This window comes from Sminthopsis crassicaudata, chromosome 1 (assembly GCF_048593235.1).
Source record: "Sminthopsis crassicaudata isolate SCR6 chromosome 1, ASM4859323v1, whole genome shotgun sequence".
Classification (NCBI taxonomy): domain Eukaryota; kingdom Metazoa; phylum Chordata; class Mammalia; order Dasyuromorphia; family Dasyuridae; genus Sminthopsis; species Sminthopsis crassicaudata.
Window position 1 is genome coordinate 58,759,100 of NC_133617.1, and position 18,310 is coordinate 58,777,409.

An 18,310-nucleotide genomic window follows, 5' to 3' on the forward strand; every position below is an offset into this window, starting at 1 on the left:
TTCTTTACCTGAGTGATGTCAGTGTCAAGAGGGTATATTCAAGAGATACTGCAAAGGTAAACTCCATCTTAAAACATTTCACATAAATTGCTAAGTTTGTTTTTTTTTTTTGAAATAGTCCTTTTTGTCATTTCTTATGACAATATCCTATTTTACCATATTTTGTTAAGCCAATTGAAAGATATTCCCTTATTTTCTAGTTGTTTCTACCACAAAAAAAAAAGAGCTTCTAAAAATATTTTTGTATATATAGGCTCTTTTTCTTTGAGGCATAGACCAAAAGTTCTAAGATCAAAGGCACCAAACACCAAGGTACTAGTTGTTATGCACAGTTAAGTAATGTTTTAGAGTATGACTTTTTCCCTCCCTCCCTCCCTCCCTCTCTTCCTTCCTCCCTTTCTTCCTTCCTCTCCCCTTCCCCAGGATCACACAGCTAGGAAGTGTGATATGTTTCAGGTCACATTTGAACTCAGGCCTTCCTTTCTTCAGGACTTGTACTCTATCTACTGTGCCACCTAGATTCCCCTATGGGTATGACTTTCTTAATGTTGTTTCTTATACTTAGATCTTTAACCTGATAGGGCTAGATTAAAAAACAAGCCAAAAACAAAAAAAACACAACTTCACTTAGAAGCTTTGCTTACACAAAAGAAAGCAGTGGGAAGTTAAGGGATAGCAGACAAGCTATCAAATTACAATTAAATTTAATATACATAGGCTTAAATAAGCCCTTATGTAATAGATTTCATGGTATGCAATCTTTTTTTTCTGTTAGTAACAACATTTATGTATCAAATTCATTAAAAATTAATAAATATTATAGACATTATGAAATAAGATTTTCTATCCCTGATTGGTATTTAACTTGTCTCATATAATAGCATTGGCTCAAATTTTTTTAATAATAGTTTTTTATTTTTTCAAATAAATCCAAAAATAGTTTTCAACATTCACCCTTTCAAGACCTTGTGTAGCAAATTTTTCTCCCTCCATCCCCCTTCCTCCTCCCCTAGATAGCAAGTAATCTAATATAGGTTAAACATGTGCAATTCTTGTAAACATATTTCCATATTTGCCATTCTGCACAAGAAAAATCAGATCAAAAGGGAGAAAAATAAGCAAATTAACAGCAACAAAATGATGAAAATACTATGCTTTTTTCCACATTCAGTCTGCAGTCCTTTCTCTGGATAAAGATGACTCTCCATCACATTAGGATTGGCTTGAATCACCTAATTGTTGGAAAGAGCCACGTCGATCAGAATTGATCATTGTATAATCTTATTGCTGTATACAGTGTTCTCTTGGTTCTGCTTATTTCACTCAGCATCGGTTCATGTAAGTCTTTCCAGGCCTTTCTGAAGTCAGCTTGCTCATCCTTTCTTACAGAAAAATACTATTCCATTATATTCATATGCTACATAACTTATTCAGCCATTCTCCAACTCATCAGTTCCTTTATAGGCTTGTGTTCAAGGAGGTAGCACAATTAATTTTAATACATTTGTTTTTGTAGATGAACCTGAGCCTCATATGATTTCAATGACTTACCCAAGGTTACCCAGTCAATAAGTAATGGAACTGTTAGACGCTAACTCAGATCCTGATTCCTTGTGTGGTATTGCAACTTTGGAGTACAAACAAGTGAAGGAGCCCAGGGATGGGAGAACGTGGTTACTCTTAACATGAAATTTGTAGGTAATGAACATTTATATGAGTTTTAAATTCTTTCCAGTACTGAAGCCATCCAGTTATAGACTTGACCTAATTTGGCAGAGTTGATCATCTTTGACTCCTCATTCTTACATTCCCCTTCCCTCCATATCAAATTTGTTAAGTCTAGACTCTAGTCAATTCTATCTTCTAGTTTCTCTTTTTGTCCTATAACACTACCCTGGTGCAATAAGGGTATCATTTCATGCCTAGACTATTAAAATAGCTGTGACTGGTTGTTCTCCCTCCATCAGTTCGTTTACCCTTTTCCTCTCTCCCCCAAACAAAGCAAAATCGGCCTTGTATTCTATCAAGAGACACTGTTCCCTTTGCTGTACCTCAAACAAGATACTCCATCCATCTTCAGACTCCTGGAAGTTACTCTGATTACTTCCCATACTTGGCAGTCCTCTATTTTCTCATCTCAACATCCCAGCTTCTCTAACTTTGTTCAAAAGTACTACCTTTTGCAAGAAGCCTTTCTTGATTCTTAATTTTAGTGTTTTTTCTCTATCTCCAATTTAATCTTGTTTGCAAATAGCTTTTGCATGTTGTCTCCTCTATTAGATTGTGAGCTCCTTGAGAGCAGGTTCTTTTGCCTTTCTTCTCTATCCCCCAATGTTTACTTAGCAGTGTCTGGCACATGATAATCTCTAAGTAAATGTTTATTGACTAATTTGCTGACATATTGTAGTCCATACTGCACTCATTTATCAAAGTAATCTTTCTGAAGAACAAGTCTGAATGAGTTACACACCTGATGCAGTAAATTCCAGTGGGTCCCCATTGCCCTCACGACCAAATATGTAATTCTCTGGGTAACTTTTAAAGCCTTTCATAAACTAGCCCTTTCATATCTTTCCTTTTTTTTTTTTTTTTTTTTTTTTTTTTTGGCATTACTTTCCTTGTACTTACTCTGTGATTCAATGATCATGGTCTCCCTTCTTTTCTTCATACTAGACATTTCATTTCCTTGCATTTTTATTTACTATTTTCCATGCCTAGAATTCTTCCTTTCATTTTCATTTCCTACCTTCCCTGTCTTCCTTTGTCTTCCTTCAAATCCGTCCTCCACAGACAGCTACTCTGGCAAATTAAGGCTTGTTTATTTAACTTGACAACCCTTCAGGTTACTTCTCAAAGAGAGGAATTTATAAAGTGAGCCCTTGGTGACTTTCAGTGTGGCCATATACAGGTCACTTTCCTTCTATATACTCCATTATGTTCACTTTACAGCTTTGTTCCTCCCTCTCCACATTTGCAAATGTGACCCTGCCTAGAATGCATAATTTTTACCATCTAGAATTCTTATTTTCCTGAGAATGCTCAGATAAACTTTTGAAGTCTTTGCTGATTGGGTACTTTCCCTCCACAAATTAGCTCCTTTTTTCTTATCTTTACTTGTATTCTGCCAAACCACAAACCACAGGTTTCAGCCCCCCCCCCCCATCCTTCCCTCCCCCTCCCATTCCCTTACCAAGCATATATAGCATACAAATTCCCTAGGGCAAAAGTTCTTTCTAATGTCTTGCTCTCTATCCAGCCTAGATAGGACTAGAATTACCTTGAATTTACCTCCTGACACCCTCCATCATGCTCACCCTGGAAGTTCACTCTGCCTTGAGGTCCCTTTCTTTGATTGGCTAGTTCTTCTCATAACCTCTATTTAAAGTATCCAGGCTAGACTTACCTTGTTTCTCTTTGAGTTAGGGTCTTGACTCTCTGGAATATATGCCTCTGTGGTCTGGCAACCTTCTGGCCCTTAGCTTTTCAGTTTCTTTTTATGTGTTGTTTTCTCTCATTAGAATATGTTGATGTTGAGGTCAGTAACTGTTTTTCTTTATGCTTGTATTTGTATTTCCAGTTAGCTAAGTGGCACTGAGTCTGCTCTAAAATATTAGCCAATTTTTGACACTTTAGAGGTTAATTGACCACTCACTATCTTAAAGATTTCTTTTAAAAATAAGTTCAAGGACTGTAGGTTAATTACCCTTATCAATAATAGAGGGATCTAGTCAATCCACATTCTGGAGAGTTCTTTGAATAATTCAAGAATGTCACTGGAGAAATTCTAAAAATCCAAAAAGAGAATTTATGCCTAGTCCAAGTATTTTTGTTTTGGGGGAAAAAAACCAAACCTAATTTGTAATCAAATTCTGAATACAAAAGTAATTCATAATAAATAATGAAGCAAAAGAAATTAGGAAACTGGCCCAATTACTTAATAGTAAATAACTCAGTGTATAAATAAATATGAATTTGCAAAAAATGCAAAATGCCAGATTTAATAGAACAAAAATGAAGAAATAATAGTTTCAGAAAAGAAAAAGGGGAAAAACCCCAAAATCAGATAGATTCACCTATGAAGAACATTTACTTTCAGTATTCTGTAAATGATTTCCAAAAATAGAAAAAGGAAGGATCCTACCAAATTATTCTATAATACAGAGTCATGATTTCTAAGCCAGAGAGAGACAAAGTAGAGGATAAAACCAGAGGAGAAACCTACATCCCTTAAATGCTTATTGAATAATATGGGAACTTATTAAAAAGACTAACTGCCAAGGCCAGGTTGGATTTACCAAAAAAAAAAAAATCCAACCATCAGTTTTTTAATAGGTGCAAAACAAGGAGAACTTAACAAAATACAATAGACATCTGTTAAAAGCATTAAAAATAAAGGCATAGATGGACTTTTCCTTAAGAGCCAAGATATATGTAATGGAGATAAACTACAGATCTTTCTAATAAAATCATGGATAAAGCAAGAGTTACTATCACTGCTATTATTTGAGTAGTGTTGGAAATGGTAGCTATAACAATAGGACAAGAAAAAGAAACCACTGCTTTTTGTAGATGATATGATAATTCAGTAAACCTAAAGATTCAAGGAAAAAAAGAATTGTAACATTAATTAGTGTACTAATGGGTCTAGCATTTACCACCACTACCCCAAAAAAATTGTTCAATGAGTATACATCTATTTTCTATCCACTTTTCATTGGAAAGAAACACAACTCTTATGATTAATATTTAGAGTCAAGCAAAACATTTCTGAATCATCCAAATCAAAAAGTAGTATGTGATTGCATATTCTGACTCTATTATCTTTCTGTCAGGAGGCAGATAGAATACTTCATAATATTCTACAATTAATGGTCATTCGGTTGATTACAGTTCTTATGCCTTTCTGAGTAATTTGTTTTTACAACATATTGTATAACTTGCCTTAGTTTCTAATTCTTTCTTGCCACACACAAAAAAAAAAAAACCACCAAAAACTTATATACAGTCAAGTGAGCAAAACTAAGGTAGTGACCATCAATTGAAGAGTAGTTATACAAATTATGATATGAGAGTATAATAGAATATTATTATACTTTATTATTAAGCTCTAAGAAAAGATAGAAGGAATTCAGAGAAATATGGGTAGATTTATATGAACTGATAAATTTTAAATTGTTTTCCAAAAGTGTTGGTTTAAGTTCAAAGTTCCATGCACCAATAGTGCTTTTATTAAGATCAGTACGTGCAAATGTTGGAGGGTATGTGGGAAAACTGGAACACTCACACATTGTTGGTGGAACTGTGAACGGATCCAGAATGTGGTTGGATCCTGTGATCCAAGCATTCTGGAGAGCAATTTGGAACTATGCTCAAAGTCATAAAACTGTGCATACCATTTGACCCAGCAGTGTTTCTACTGGGCTTATATCCCAAAGAGATCTTAAAGGAAGGAAGGGGGACCCACATGTGTAAAAATGTTTATGGTGGTCCTTTTCCTAGTGGCAAGAAACTGGAAATTGAGTGGATGCCCATCATTTGGAGAATGCCTGAATAAGTTATGGTATATGAATGTTATTGTTCTGTAAGAAACACCCAACGGGATGATTTCAGAGAGGCCTTGAAAGATATACATGAACTGATACTAAATGAAATGAGCAGAACCAGAAAATCATTATACACGGTAGCAAGAAGATTGTATGATAATCAGCTCTTATTGACATGGCTCTGTTCAACAATGAGATGATTCAAACTAATTCCAATTGTTCAGTGATAAAGAGAGCCATCTACATGCAGAGAGAGGACTGTGGGAACAGAGTGTGGAACACAACATCTTCACTTTTTCTGTTGATGTTTGCTTGCATTTTGTTTTCTTTCTCAGATTTTTTTTTCCTTTATCCGATTTTTCTTGTACAAGGTAACTATGCGTGTATGTGTATACACACACACACACATATATATATATATATATATATATATATATATATATATATATATATATATATATATATATATATATATATATATATATATATATATAGGATTTGACATATATTTTAACATATTTAACATATATTAGACTACTTGCCATCTAGAATTAATCATTTGTTCTATTAAAAATTTTATTTTAAATTAGACCAAATTTCTTCCGTTTGTTTAGTTGTTTCACATGATTAAACATTAAATAAGACAGCACAACCTTGCTGTATTACCCAGTTATCAATTCATTTTGAAAGAAATGGCTTTAAAAATAATCTGCCACCCCTGTGTTTCAGCAGGTAATTTGTCATATAGAAATCTATAAATTATTTTGCTCTTGGTTCTGGTCCAATATTCCAAAGCAGAGATTACTATGTACAGCACTGAATGATTGGACTTTTTTTTACCTGTTTTTGATGAGTTTTTTTCCCTTGATCAGTTTTGTACAGATGTTGATCAAACCAGGACTAAAGTTCTTGTTGATCATTTATTTATCTGTGCTGTTGTCCTGCTATATGTCTGCTATAAACATTTGATACTTTATCAGTTGAACTTTTTTTTTTTTTTTTAACCTTGGGCTAGTGTGTCCATTTTTAAAAAAGACAAATATTTTCTGTTTCTTATATTACCATGTTATTTTATATATTCTCTCTAAGCCCTTCAAAAGCTTTCCGTATGACAGATTTTTTGGAGAGGACAAAAAAAACCTGGCTTCATAATTATATAGAAAAACCAAAATTATATACAATGTTTTAACAATTATGGATCTCCCACCTCCATAAAAGGATACGTTGAAGGTGTTTTCTCATATCTCTGCATCCTGGATCATGCTTGATCTTAATAATTTTGTTACATTTACTTTTAATCTTTTGTTTTATAGTTGTTTTTTCCATTTACAATGTTGCAGTCTGAATGTGGGCCACATTTTCCATCATGATGAGTTTTGGAATTCTTGTATCATTGTATTGCTGGGGAGAGTTAAGCAAGTTATAGTTGATCATTGTACAATATTGTTATTGACACATCATTTATTACAGCACAGTAATTTTTAATTGATGTACAACATATATATTACCCAATTGATGGGCATCTTTTTTGTTTCCAAATCTTAGCTATCACAAAAAAGTGCTATAAATATTTTGGAATATATAGGGACTTTTTTTTTTTTTTTTTAATCAATGTCCTCTTTGGTGTATAAAGCCCAGTAATGGAGTCTTGTCTTTCAATGACTGTGGATGTTGTATTAACTTTATCTTTCCAAAATTGTACTATTTCATAGGTTCAGCAACAATGTCTTATTGTGCCTGTCTTTTCACAGTCCTTTCAACATTGATGATTGTGATTTGCCTTTCTCTTGGATCGATTTTTGGAGCATTTTCCCTAATGTGTTTGTGAGTACTTTGTTGGTCTTTTGAGAACTCTTTGTTCATATCCGTGCTACCGGATAAGAACTGGTATAGAATAACTCAATAGTGTACTGTGGTTGAGTTAAAATTGCATGTAGTTTTTGTTCCTCATAGAGATGAAAGAGACCTAAGAGAACTAGTTCAACGTGTTCACTTTATTTTATTTTCAAAACAAATGCATGGATGATTTTTCAACATTAAACCTTGTAAAACCTTGTGTTGCAATTTTTCCTCCCCTCCCCTAGATGGCAAGTAATCCAATATATGCTAAATATGGCAAAAATATATCAACATCCTCATTTTATAGATAAAAGGACATATAGGGTTATGACTTGCCAAAGAACACTGAGATAGAAAATAGAGCATTCAAGTGTAAATCATCTGACTCCAAATTCAGTACTTTTTATTCTGTATTGTACTTTATGGGTTTTGAGGAGGGTGGGTTTAAGGAAGATATTAGTACTACTAGGAGTCCCTAACCTCAAAAGATTAAAAGTCCTTCTACAGTTGACATTTTTCAGTGGCCTAGTGACTGTGGCACTAATCTGAATTTGCAGTTGGCCAGATGTCCTTCAGCAAAGCCATGCTGACTTAATTTAAAAAAAAACCACACACATTAAATTTTAGCATTTACTGACAGTAAAGGAATTCAGTTTTATGTAGTAGCTATATTTAAAACAATTTCTTTAAAAATTTTAAAATTAAAATGGATTTTTATGTATCCATAAGCTGTTTTTTTTTTTTTTTTAACAGATGGAAAGAAATTTCTCTTTTATATTTTGAGCATTGTAGCAATTACAAATACATCCAAGAAAACAAGTATTATTAATAAACTGTATCTTTTATGGTTGGTCTTAGAAAAAAATATAAAGTAAAATAAAAACATAACTAAATAACCATTGTGCTTATACTAGCAGTAAAAGTTCCCTGGAAGTGTATAATGTTTATGAGATCAGGATCCATGTATTTTCTTAGCCTTTTATCTGAGAGCAAGCATGGCATAGTGGATAAAAAGCAGACTTTAGGATCACAAAGACAAGTTCAGGTCTTATCTCTGAGATATACACAAGCATATACATACACACCTATTCCCACATACATACATATACATATATAGTGTGCATATATACCTGCGTACATACATATATTTATATACGTATAAATATACACATACATATACACATATATACACGTGTATATACTGGTTGTAGAAACCTGGTTGAATTATTCAACCTTTATGTGAGCTATAAAACTCTTTAAAATTATAAAGCGTTAACCTATATTAGTAGACAGTTACCCCATCTAGAAGTTTTTCTGTCAGTGAGATTACAATTATAGTATTTTTTCTCTGTGTCCATCTCTGTGATCTTATCAGATATTTGAAAATAGCCTATATTCTTTGCATTTGCCTGGCATTGTAAATGTGTTCCTAATCATTGTTCCACCTTTCTGTTCACTCAGAAAATTATGAATAAATTGCCCATATATAAAATATTATCCAGTATCTTCTTTTATTCTCTCCCCATATTTTGGAAATCTTATAGTCTCTTTACTCATGTCTTGATATTTACCTTATTCATCAGATTCTGAGTCTCTCTACTGACTGCTACCCTAATTCCCACTGTCATGTCCTAAGTCTCTGACATTTTTTTTTTTTTAATTTTATAATTATAAATTTTTTTTGACAGTATAAATGCATGAATAATTTTTTTTTATAACATTATCCTTTGTATTCATTTTTCCAAATTTTCCCCTCCCCTAGATGACAGGCAATCCCATACATTTTACATGTGTTACAATATAACCTAAATACAATTAACATTGCAGAGTTGCCCGAATAAGATCCATAACCACTTTAAAATATGGTCTTATCCATTGTTCAGACTAAAATATGAATCTGGATGGAGAAACTCAGAGCTATTACATTAGTACAAATATCTGGGATAGTAGTGAAATGACTTAAAACTAATTGTAAAAGGGAAGGAATACTGGCTGAACTGTCTTTGTAAAATAGAATGGCACTTTCAATAATTACGGGTCTGAGTCCACCCTTCGGAATCCAATACTTAACGTCCAACAAGAAAATTGGTTTTACACACATATATTGTATCTAGGTTATATGCAATGTTTCTGGACTTGGTGCCATCAGTACAATGTATGCAAAGAAGACCCTACATAAAATGACCTTCTTAAGCTTTGAGAAATCCCTTTTCTGTTTAGATACTGTCACAGTGGGAAAAACAACTTTCTGAATCATTTTTCTTTTTTGTGTCTCAGTAATCAGAAGTGTTGAATAGTGTTAAATCTTTTACTGCTTCTCCCAAAGAACATCAATCAAGTAGGATAAATAAATAGTAAGCACTTTTGTCAGGGTTGGGGCTGAGAGAGATATTAGGATGATGTTTTGTTTGACTGTACAAAATCCATTTTTGTGTTTTGATCTTCCTTGTCATCATAATTATTTTCTGTGGTTAGGATCTTTTTCTGTTTGCTCATTTTCCCCCAGCCTGTTACCTGATTTTTAACTCTTTGAAATCTTCCAATCTTCAGGGGGTTTGTGCAGTTGTTTTTGGAGATCCTTCTAGGAACTTGTATGTTTTCAATTGTTCCAAGGTGGTGTGATCCAAAGAGAAGTCTGTTTGCTACTCTTCTGGTCTGTAAGTGACCACAAGCATTTTTTTTTTTTCCTTTATCTTGGAACTGTGAGGAGGATTCCCCCATCCACTCTGCCTTATAAGTTCTAGTGTGCTAGTGCTCTTCCTTGCCCTGGGACTGTGAGCCAGGACTGTTCCATGTATGGACAAAGCAATAGAATCCTACCTCAGTATAACAAAGAGACTCCAGTAATCTTCTGACCAACTATTCAACCTGAAACCTTTAGAAGCTACTCCTGATGCTCCTGGTGCCACCACTGCTGATTCAGTGACTCCCAAGGCCGGATCCTGGTTTTCTGGGGCTCCCCTCACCACCCACAGACAATTCCATGTTGTGAAATTGTCACAGATAATACTGTGACAATTTTCCATATTATTCTTGTTGATTGGGAGCTGAGAGGTCTGGAACCTCTGAAGCTGCCACTGATTCAGACAGCTTAAGACTCACTTCTGGTTTGCTGGGGCCAGGACTACACTTGTGACCCTGGTGCAATAGCTTTGGCTTCTGATGCTCTAAATTTTGTTTAGAGTCATTGTTTAAAAGTATTTAGAGGAGTTGTGGAGAGTTCTATTGAGTCCCTGCCTTTATCCCATCATCTGCTTGTTTTGTGTTTTTTAAAAGTCAATCAAGTGTTGTACAATATTGTTCAGAAAAGCCCACTCATTCCATTTTTCATCATCATGGTCTTGATGTTTTAATAGATTATTCTCATAAAGTTGGCATATAGGTTAGTAGTGAATGGTAGTTACTTAGTAGTTGGGCTTTAAAAAATAGAATCACAGATTTCAAAAATTTTTACATCATCATTTTTTTAGTCCAATTCAACACAAAAGGAATTCTAATTATAATGTACCAAGCAGAGGACTTGATAGTTTTTCTAAAGTAGGTGGAAAATCATTTGAATTTATTGAGTGGGAAGTGATATAGATGGATCTCGGTTTTGGAAAAACAATTTGGCAGCTGTCTGTCTGGGAGGATGAGTGTGGACAGACTTGAGGAGGAACAGGCTTTTACAATAATACAGATGAACAATGATTAGGTGGTGTCTGTGCCAATGGAGAGAGAAGGGAGAACCATAAGAGATGTAAATGTAAAGAAGAATATCATAGAAGAAATGGAAGGAAGCTTGGAAGTCATCTTTTTAAAAATCTACATTGCAAAACCAGATCTTGCCTTTTGTTGTGGCTGGGGGTAGGAAGTGGGAAACAAATATGCATAGACATGTAAGGAAATTTAAAAAAAAAAAAAAAGTAAATGCTTGGCAAGTGTGGGAGATTATCTTGAGGAAGAGGAGGAGGAGGAGGAAGAGGGAGTATACTCCTAAGAATGTGAAGGACAATCTGAAAGGCTTGGAGATGTGCAGTGGAGTGCCTTGTATGAGAAACAAAATATTCTTTAATTGGAGAATAACTGTATTTGAAGGGGTAGTACGGTAAGTAGATTAAGGAGAAAAGGAGGCTGGAATTAGATTGTGAAAATTTTAAATGATAGTGGAGTTTGTATTTTACCATAGAAGCAATAAGGAGCCACAGGACTTATAGAGCTGAAGTGTGGTATAGTTATTAAATCTTTTCTTTATCTTGAAAGAATATTTGTGAGGTAAGTGAATTGGGGAGGAGAAAATTTGAGGCAAGGGAGATGAATTAGGTAGCTCTTGTAACACAGGTAAGAGACGATTAATTCAAATTCTAAGTCAGAACCAATTGATACATCATTTAGTTGACAGAATATATAACATTAGAATTTGCCATTTCTTGATAGAGCTGAAAGAAGTGTATTTTTAATATAATCAACCAATCTTTGTTATTATAGCTGATTCTATGTCATCCAGAATTGTCATGCGTTATTGAAATCATATATATTATCCTGCTTTCTTCTTTACTTTCCGTTAGTTAAAACAAGTCTTCCCATGTTTCTCCAATTCCACTGGCTCAAACAGTTCTATTGATTTAGTACCTTGTAAGAATCCTTTGTTTCAAGTTCACCCATAACACAACTTTATATTGCCTTCCATTCTTGAATTCTTTATTCCTTTGTCCTATTGTCTCTAGCCATTGCCCAACCTGGGTTACTTTCGCCATCACCTTCTCTTGTTGCTACTTGTAATGTCCAGGCTAGCTTTCTGGAGGACCTCAGGATCAGCCCGAGTCCCTCGTGGAGGAGTAAAGGAGGCGCAGGAGAGTTTTCATTTGGCTGGTCAGAGATGACCTCTGGAGTATGGCATCTTGTGTCTGTGGCTGAGAGTGCCCAGTTGTCCCAGCCTTTAAATACTTAAGTACCATTACATCACTACAGCACACTGAGCATGCAACCATTATATCATCATACTAAGTACTAAGTGAATTTAGTACCTTGCTGACCTAGATTTAAGTACAGCTTTTCAGATTTCTGGCCCTCCACATCTACTCACATCACATGCTGTTGAAGAGATTGAGAGATCTTGATGAAATCACTCTGTTGAGCCTTCTAGGTGTACTTCAGATTTATTATTTAAACACAACTGGACCCTTACCACAACAAGGTAGTCCTTTTACCCCTCTTAAATTGAGTTTCTATTCCCCATCCCATAGAGAGTCTTCAAACTGTGACTTCATTTTTCTTCAAAATGAGACAAATCACTTCTCAAGTTTCTGTACTATTTCTTCCTTTTACCCTCTTAGTTCAGGACTCTGCTCTCTCATACTGAGGAAATAGATGTCATTTGCCATGAGGTCCCTCTGTTCTCTTTCTTTTTAGTTCAGAGCTCTTTGGCATCATCTCCCAATCTTTCCTCCCTTCAGTCTGAGGAAGAGGTAACATTTATTTTTACCAAGACCAATCCTTTCTATATGTACCTTTGATTTTCATCCTCTTAGCCATCTCCTTTCTAATTCTAATCTTTGGTTTCTTTGTCCCTTCTTGATGTTTACAAACTCTTCCAAATTTTCCATGTCCAGAAAAACCTTACCATCCTCTAAAGCTGTCATCTTATTTCTTCTTCATTTCATAGACAAACTTCTAGAAAAAGCTGTTTGCATTCCTTGTCTTTTGGCTTCTGACCCTATCTCTAGACTGTAACTATTGGCTCCAAAATTAACAATGAATTTCTAATTTCCAAATCAAATATACCTGTCTTAATAGTTCTTGACTTTTCTGCAGTATTTGATATTACTTTTTACTTCTATTTGTCTGATGACTCCTTGCTGGTTCATTAAACTTTAACTTCTCTTAGAGCTTTTCCTCTTCTCTTCTCTTTCTTTCTCCCCCCCCCCCTCCCCGAGGCTGGGGTTAAGTGACTTGCCCAGGGTCACACAGCTAGGAAGTGTTAAGTGTCTGAGACCAGATTTGAACTTGGATCCTCCTGAATTCAAGGCTGGTGCTCTATCCACTGCATCACCTAGCTGCCCCTCCTCTTCTCTTTCAACAGTCTTTTGAGCTGTAGTTGCATCTCCATTTTGAACAAAATATCTTGAATGTTTTTTTGAACACCACACATTCAAAACAGAACTTATGTTCTCACATGTCTCCATTTTTAAAAATTACTTGTAGAGCCAATTACCATAATTTAGGTCCTTATTATCTTTCACCTAGACTTATAATAACCTCCTAATTGACTTCTGCCTCAAGTCTCTCTCCATATCTCTTCAAGCCCTTTGCAGCATTTATCTCATCTACTTTGCAACTTCCTTATGCATATTTCTCCCATTCTCACTCCATGTGGCCTTTTCTGTATTCTTCACATACACACAGTCTCACAAAACTGCCTTTGCAATGGCTTTCACCCATGCCTGGAACTGTATTTGCTCCCTCTTCATCTCTATCTCCTAGAATTTTACTTCCTTTCAAGATTGACTTCTACCATCATCTTATATTGAAGCCTTTTTTGATTCCTCCCAACTACTTTTTCCAAAAAAAAAAAAGACCCTTCATTTTGCAGAGTTATATATGTATCTATTGCTTCTTTGGGATCTTGACACCAGGAATTTTTTTTTTCTTGTGTACCCTGTAAAACTAAAACAGGATCTGACACATGTGCTTACTAAATGTTTACTTATTTATCTTTACTGTGACCAAAATGTTTTTGTTTTCCTTAGCTTTTTTTTTTTTTTTTTTTTTTTTTGCCTACCTTAGTTCATTCTGCAATTTAGTGAGCCTATTATTGACCTTGTTGTTTTCGAACAACTTCCTTTTTTCCTCTTGTTTTACTTTGTCTCAGGAATTCTTGTGATTCTCCTCCCTCATTGACTGATTTTTCTAGTGGAACTTTAGGTTATCAAATATTAACCATTTTTTGTACTCAGAATCTGTTTTTCTGAAGATAATAAGGTACATATGAGATATTCCTTCTTGTTTTCTCTTGACTGTCACAAAATCTATGATTGAGTTATCTTTTCCATCTTCTGAAGTTCCCATCAAGATTTCTAGAGACCGGGTTAAGAATAACTTTTAGAATATCAATTTTGTTCCTTGGTGGTGGTTGTTCATTTATTTTGATGTTGTGTTTGATTCTTTGTAACCCAGTTTGGTGTCAAAAATACTAAAGTGGTTTGCTCTTTCCTTCTCTATTTTATAAATAAGGAAACTGAAGCAAACAGGTTAAATAGCTTGCTCAGGGTTTCCTACAAATCTGAGACTATATTGGAACTCATAAAGCTCAGTCTTCCTAACTCCAGGCTGGGCACTCTTATCCACTGCCCTACCTAGATAATTATTTGTACCTTTTATTAGTAGTATTGCCTGGTAGATAGAGCTTTGAGTGCTTAAGAAGGCCTGCTTGTGAAACTGATTAATTCTATGAGTATCAGAAAATCACTTTACTTTGTGAGATTTAACATTTTCCTCTTTAAAATGTTGATAATGGGGGGGAGGTAATGCAGAATTAAGATGGCAAAGAGTAGATAGGATATTCCCTGAGCTTTCCCGAGCTTCCCTAATTAAGGTTAGATCAAGCTCTGAATGGATTTTGGAATGACAGAGCATACATTCAGATTGTAATAATTTTCCAGCCTAAAATGTCTTGGAAAGATTTCAGAAAAGGTCTATCACAATTGGGCAGGAAGGAATGTGGTCCAGAATAAGTGCAACACCGGGAGACCCAGTGAGATGAGGCTTGCAGGGAATCTTAACAGGAGGTTCTTAGCTAAAGTACAGCTGTGTTCAGTCCTGATTCAGAAGACCACTGTATCAGCAGACTAGCTGTGAGGCCTCCAATAGAACCACAGAAGTCAAATTGCAATCTCTCTACTCCCATCCCACCCAGCATAACAGGCTAGACTTATCCTGGCCCTCCCAGTACAATGAGAAAGTTTGCAGGACCACCAGCCCCAATGTAGTCAGTGAGAGGTCCTTGAACCCCTGCAAAAGTACTTGAGACAATCTTCCCTATGCCCTAGGATCAGAGCTCAAATTTTTACAAATGAACAAAAAACCAAAAATAACTCTGAACATAGAAAGCTACATGGAGACAGGGAAGATCAGAACACTAACCCAGAAAAGGACCATAAAGGCAAAATAACCTTAGTTGAAGCCTCACAGGGGCATATAAACTGATTTCAAACTCAAAAGCCTCTCTTGAAAGACTTCAAAAGATCTTAAAAGAGAGATTGGGGGGGAAGGGAGAGGGAGAAATGAGAGCTATGCAGAAGAATTATGGAAGTTTGGAACAGTTTGGAAAAGGAAGCACAGAATTGATTGAAGAAATCAACTCCTTAAAAATTAAATTTGAAATGGAAAAAGAAAATAACTTCCTTAAAATGTAAAATTAGTAAAATGGGGGAGGGGGGATGCACTGATCAAAACAAATTCTTTAAAAGTACAATTGGCTGACTATAAAAAAAGGTACAAAAGGTAACTGAAGGAAATAATTTGCTAAAAATTAGAATTGGATAAATAGAAGTGAATGATTTGATGTGATAGCAAGAATCAAACAAAACTGAAAAATTAGGGAAAAAAATAAAATAGATACATGAGAAACAATCTTAGGAAATATTGGACTATCTGAAAGCTATGATTTAAAAAAAAAAAAAGCATGGATTCATCTTTCAAGAAATCATCAAGGAAAACAACTCTGATAGCCAAAAAGCAGAGGGCTAATAGTAATTTAAAAGAATACAGCGATCACCACCTAAGACTCAAATGAAAACTAAGGAATATTGTAGCTAAATTCCAGAATTATCAGGTGAAAGATAGAAAATACTGCAAGCAGCCAGAAAGAAACAAATCAAATAGATTAACTATCTTTGCAGCTTCCATATTGAAAAATTGGAGACCCTGGAATATGAAATTCTAGAAGGCAAAGGAGATTGGACTACAACCAAAAATCAACTATCTAACAAAATTAAGCATTATCTTTCAGGGGAAAAAATATTCAATGAAATAGGGGATTTTCAGTAATTTCAGATGAACAGACAAGAACTGAACAGAAAACTTGATCTTCAAATACAAGACTCAAGAGAAACATTGAAAAGGTAAACAAGAAAGAAAAAAATCTAGTTTTTTTTTTTTTTTTGTCAGGGCAGTTAGAAGAGGGCAGAAACTTAGAGGGTTTGAATGTAAGTTAATTTTAATTTCATGATATAAAAAAATAAATTAGGGGTGAACAAAGGGATTGTACTAGAAGAAGAGAAAAGGGGAAATAAGATGGGGTAAAATTATGTCACATGAAGAGTTAAGAGAAAGAAAGAGAGAGGAGGGATGAGCATTGTTTGAACCTAAATCTCATTGGATGTTTGATACAGAAATTTATTTCACCCTATAGGGAAATGGGAGGGGAAAGGGGAAAGGAAAAAGGAAGTATAATAGAAGGGAGAGCAAAAAATAAAGAAAAAAGGCGTTAAGGAGGCGAGTAGAATTTTAGAAAAGTTAGGTGTGATAGACCTTTGGAGAAAATGTAAGTTGCCCAGATCAACAGATGAGGAAATAATTTATTTAAATAGTTCCATTTTATAAAAAGAAACTGAACAAGCCATTAAGCAGCTTTCTAAGAAAAAAATCTCAAGGAGAAGGTGGATTTACAAGTAAATTCTAGGGGCAGCTAGGTGGTATAGTGGATAGAGCACCAGCTCTGAAGTCAAGAACTTAAGGACCTAAGTTCATATGGCGCCTCAGACACTTAACACTTCCTGTTTGTGTGACCTTGGCTAGTCACTTAACCCCAATTGCCTCAGCCAAAAAAAAAAAAAAAGGAAAAGAAAAGAAACAAGTAAATCGTTTAAAGAACAATTAATTCCAATACTATATGAACTATTTGGAAAAATATGAGAAGCCCTAGCATTCCTTTTATCATACAGATATGGTGCTGTTACCTAAACCAGGAAGAGCCCAAACAAAGAAAAAAAAAAGTGGACCAATTTTCCTAATGAATGTTGATAGGAAAATCTTGAATAAAATATTAGCAAAGGGAATCAACTTTATACTAAGAATGCAAAGCTAATTAAATGTCAGGAAAACTGTCAGCATAATGGATCATATCAATAACCAAACTAACAGAAATCATAATTATCCAATAGCTGCCCAAAAAAAAAAAAAAAAAGCACTGACAAGTGCTCATTTCTAATTAAAAAATAAAACCCAGCACTAGAGAGCACAGGAATGAATGAAGTTTAACTTAGAATAAGTTGCATCGTCTAAAACCATTCTATGTAATTGGGATAAGTTAGAAGGATTCCCAGTAAGATCAGGAGTAAAACAAAGTTGCCCATTATCACTACTATTATTCAATATTGTACTGGAAATGTTAGTTCTAGCAGTAAGAAAACACAACCAAATAGAAGGAGTTAGAGTAGATAATGAAACAAAACTATCACTCTTTGCAGATGATGGTATATTTAGAGAATCAGCTAAAAAATTACTCAATTAACACAATATAAAAAACCCATATAAATCATTTGACATTTTTGTGTGTTACCAACAAAGCCCAGCAGTAACAGATAGAGAAATCCCATTTCGAATAACTGTAGATAATTTAAAATATTTGAGAGTCTACTTGCTAAGACAGAACTATATGAATACAGTTACAAAATACTTTTCACTCTAACTTTCTAAAAGAGCTAAATGGAAGAATATGAAGTGTTTGTGGGTGGGCTGAGCTGATATAATAAAATTGACAATTGTACCTAAATTTATTTATTCAGACTGCCAAGAAATTATTATATAGAGCTAAAAAAAAAATCATCTGGAAGAACAAAACGTCAAGAATTTGAAGGGAATTAATGGGGGGGAAATGCAAAGGAAGGTGGACTAGTTATTTCAGAACTAAAACTACATTATAAAGCAGCAGTCATCAAAATCATTTC

The 18,310-nt window shown here is 34.6% G+C and overlaps 1 protein-coding gene across 2 annotated transcripts in view; it reads left to right on the plus strand.

Moving 5' to 3' along the window:
- MED26 (mediator complex subunit 26) overlaps positions 1-18,310 on the plus strand; it is a 105,016-nt gene that overhangs the window by 21,002 nt on the left and 65,704 nt on the right. The window contains exon 1 of one of the 2 annotated variants that reach the window (XM_074306010.1): positions 7,301-7,367. The exons of the other annotated variant lie outside the window; for it this stretch is intronic. The gene's annotated coding sequence lies outside the window, so the exon portion shown is untranslated. Of the gene's footprint in view, positions 1-7,300; positions 7,368-18,310 lie in introns of those variants that run through there. 2 annotated transcript variants of the gene reach the window in all.